Raw genomic sequence first — 3975 nt, forward strand, 5'->3', positions numbered from 1 at the left:
TACTAAGTTTTTTGGTCTCTTGCTGTTTAAACATTCTAGTTTAGAATATATCTACACTATAGATACAATTTTTGTTGTTATTATACTTATATATTTTTTCTTTTGTTGCATACAATGGTATGTGCAATAAAGACATTTATTATTATTATTATTATTATCATTAACTGTTTGGGTAAATTACTAAAAACGTGTAATTCTGTCCTTAAAGTTATCAATAACAATGCATTAAAAATTTTTATATTGCAATTCTACTTTTATATATAAATTGTGTATATATTATATTATTAAATAAAATAATAGCATAAATACCAAAAAAAAAATGCTGTGTGTAAATAATTCTTTTACGATACAAATTAGAGCGTATAAACCTGTATTATAAACTCCAATAAAATGGCTAAATCAGTGGAGCAATACATGGCGCCAAAGCATTGAGGTCCCAAACTCGCTAATCTAAAACATCAAACGTTCCGACAAAGCTGTCAGTTCTGGTTATTCTGTGGCCCAGATATAGATATTTCAGATTCATGATTTTGTTGGCGATCAACATTATGGACACCACTGGTAATACTTATGCTATACGCCGGTATTGTAAGACATTTATTCTAGTGTTTATACAAACGTTTAGTTATTCTTGGTATACGGAGCGGTATAAACTGTTTTGTAAGATCGGCCCTTAGTGCGTTCTAACGAGATCCGTTATATCGAAGTTTTACTGTAATTAAGATTCTTTTCTCGTTTTCAAGATAATCAATTGTCGATTGTGTGTACGCGATCCGTCGAGTCTTTCGAATCAATTCAGTTCACGTCCAACATGTGGTCGAATCCGAAATCCCTTAAAAGACAACGACGGTTTCCGAAAATCAGGCCGCATCGCGCAAATTGCCGGGACAAAACGCTACGAGCGCTAAGCTTCCCTGCCAAAGACCAATCGAAAAGTAATCCGCTAAATCAATATTGGATGGAGAGAATACGCTTGATGTCTACGACGATGGTAACAATTGCGAATTCCGTTGTTGTAATTGTATAATTGTAGTGGGATATGTTTGAGCATCTTTATGAGATTTATTTAATTTTATTTACAATTAAAAAGAGATCGAATTAAACGGATTCCGAAAGGAAAATAATTTATACGGAAAAGCGATTTAATCCGACAATGGTAACGACGGTTCCGCACGAATGCCGGGTTCTTCTTTGAAATATATATCGTGTTTACTCTTTCCCGGACGAGCGCTACATAAAACTCAGTCGGTAATTTTACGGGGCGGCTCCGAATGGTAGAAAAGAAGGGAACACGATCCTGGACTCCGAACCTGGTAAACAGACAGCAAAACCGCGCTTAATGATATAGCGGATGCGGGTGGAACGCAAACAGATCGAGAGAGAGATAAAAAAAGAATTCGAACGATCGTTTTGTTTCTATATATGTTAAAAGCTTTGTACGTATATTTCTTTCTTATAAGAAATTAATGAATCTTGTTGAGGTAAAGGAAACTTTTTGCTGGTGGTGGGCCGATTCGTGCATTTTTAACACCCACAGCGAAGACTTTTAGCCATCCGCTATCCCGTTATAAATAAGCCTACCGTAACTTTGGGAGGGTTGAAAAAAAAATTGAAAACGCGTTTTAGGCTTTTAGTGTGTGAATATTTCACGCGAAAGAAGGAATTGTCATGAAGGTTTACACTGAAAGCACTGAATATTTAAATTCGACGCGCCACAGCAGGTACCAGTAAAAGCTTTTCTTATCCAAATTCTTGAATCTTGATTTCACGTATGACGTTTCATCCATTTTATATAATCCATTAAAATAAAAAATTAATCGTTTTAATAATATTTTATAACTTGTAATCATATTCATACCGCGTACTAAACACACGTATTGATTAATTTAATTGCGATATTAAACGTAAAGTACACGCGGCGCGTTCTAATTGATTCATTACGCAAACGAACGCAATTAATTGTTCGCGTCTCGCCGGACGCGCAAGAATTTTGGTCGTCGGTTGTTGCGGTTGACGGCGCACTCTACCGGTAAATATCGTCGGTCACGTCAATTAGATTGATTAATCGTCGATGGTCAAGTCTCTACCTCGCCCCTTTCCCGATTTCCCCTCGCCATTCTCTACTGCGATCAATCGTCCCAAACCCGCTCATATACATCCACTTCGTGAGAGTAAAACTGTTTTTAAAAACTCGATAGGGGTGAGAAACCGATAAAGTGACTCCAACATCCGCAAACTGGACACGAGAACCAAACCCGATGGCAATAAAGTGGGCTTTGTGCGCGATAAGTGTTTATTGTAGTTTAATGATGTCCCGGCGTGTGGCTCTCCACCGAGGTCGTTTTAGTTATGGCGGAAGTCTAGGGATAGAGTAACGACCCGGAAGAAGGGGAAACCAACCAATAAGTCATAGAAAATGTATAATACTACTGTATATGGCTTACGGTAATGTTTCACACATAAATTATATTAAAGTGTATAACCAATTCTGAAAATCATGCTTTAAAACTCATTTTTTCTGGAAATTTTAATTATATTACTTAATAGATAGATAGATAGCCATTTATTGTCACCAACAAAAAGAAACAATTCATATAAACTTTTGTACATTTAACACTAAATTAAGATTAATATTGTAAACTTAACCTTTCATTTATGATACAATTTAACAAATCAAAATTTAACAAATTATAATTTCATCTTCACTCTTGTTTATTTTGGTGACTATTTCGGTGTTAACCGTAGCATTCCCATAATAGGCGTAGCGTCGGTACAAACATTCGCAATTCACCTTCCAAAAATTACAACATTTTTAGTAGTTTTCATTTTCTTTGTTTCCCTGGGAAATTTATTAAAAAACATGAACGTTGTTATTTTTAGTTTTTCACCAGTATTGTCTGATTGCAACTACGTGTAAGACGTATATAAAATTATTGTTCTTTTCTTCTCTTTCCATTGTTGAAAATTAAAATAAAAAATTGGTTCTCGCACTTTAACAATGGATATTTATTTAACTGATCGGCTTTAACCGGTTTCGCCTAATTTATATCGGCATCTTCAGAAAGCTTTCTAAATTATACAAAATACAAAATAAAATTAGTTACAAAAAATATTAATCTAGTCGAAGGTAGTTAAAAAAAACAATTAAAAACTTACGTCTGGAACGAACACTTAAGACAAATTTTGATAAGTTATGTGGATAAAACGGAGAGCGAAACGATGTTATAACATCATTGAAAATATATGTAAAATTTGTGGAACACTGAAAATGTTGGTCGCTTAGATCGTTCATCGAAACAACTGACAAGAAGGAACAGCCGAAATTAAGGTTATGTATCATAGAAAAATATATTATATATAATATGTATATAGAAGCTTTACTCCCCACCATTATTTGGTCGAAATGAAATTCAGCGCCATTAGCGGAATGTACTAGTACTTCTTTCGATAAGCCGCGAAATTTAAATGGATAATTTTTATATAGTATAGTGGTTTTGTTTATTTGTTTTTAAATAAAAAAAAGCTACATTTATTAATTAAATATTTTTATTTAAAATTTACTGAATATAATAATATATATATTATAATAATAAAAAGGAAAATTAGATATCTAAAACAACAATGCATAAAAAAAAAATAGTAAAATGCAATGTTGATGAACATTGCATTTTACTATTTCATTACCATACATCTCCAAAAGTTTCGGTGTTCACTCGATTTGGTCACAACCATCTTGAGTGGTTTGCCTTCTTTGTTCCTTTTTAAGGTTCCATTCACCGAGTCAAACATATTATCAAAAAATTTTAAAATTTGGGCAGTTTGACAAGCCTCTTTTGGCATAATAGTAATGATTGAATCTGTCGAACAAAACACTGATACTTGTTGAAAGTATAACCACGCATGCGCACTTTGTTTTGTGCAGATAATACAGATTGCAAATAGCGCTTGCAGTGCCATCTCTAGGTTTGTACTAGT

General features: G+C 33.7%; 1 long non-coding RNA gene across 1 annotated transcript; it reads right to left on the reverse strand.

Annotated features, from left to right (window-relative positions):
- Positions 1 to 2982: 2982 nt before the first annotated feature.
- On the reverse strand, positions 2983 to 3276 carry LOC139429569 (uncharacterized). The gene is made up of 2 exons (XR_011640127.1): positions 3157 to 3276; positions 2983 to 3069 (listed from the first exon to the last, which is right to left on the reverse strand). It is a non-coding gene; the product is annotated as an uncharacterized lncRNA (long non-coding RNA).
- Between the last annotated feature and the right edge of the window lie 699 nt (positions 3277 to 3975).

Source organism: Onthophagus taurus, chromosome 3, assembly GCF_036711975.1.
Source record: "Onthophagus taurus isolate NC chromosome 3, IU_Otau_3.0, whole genome shotgun sequence".
Classification (NCBI taxonomy): domain Eukaryota; kingdom Metazoa; phylum Arthropoda; class Insecta; order Coleoptera; family Scarabaeidae; genus Onthophagus; species Onthophagus taurus.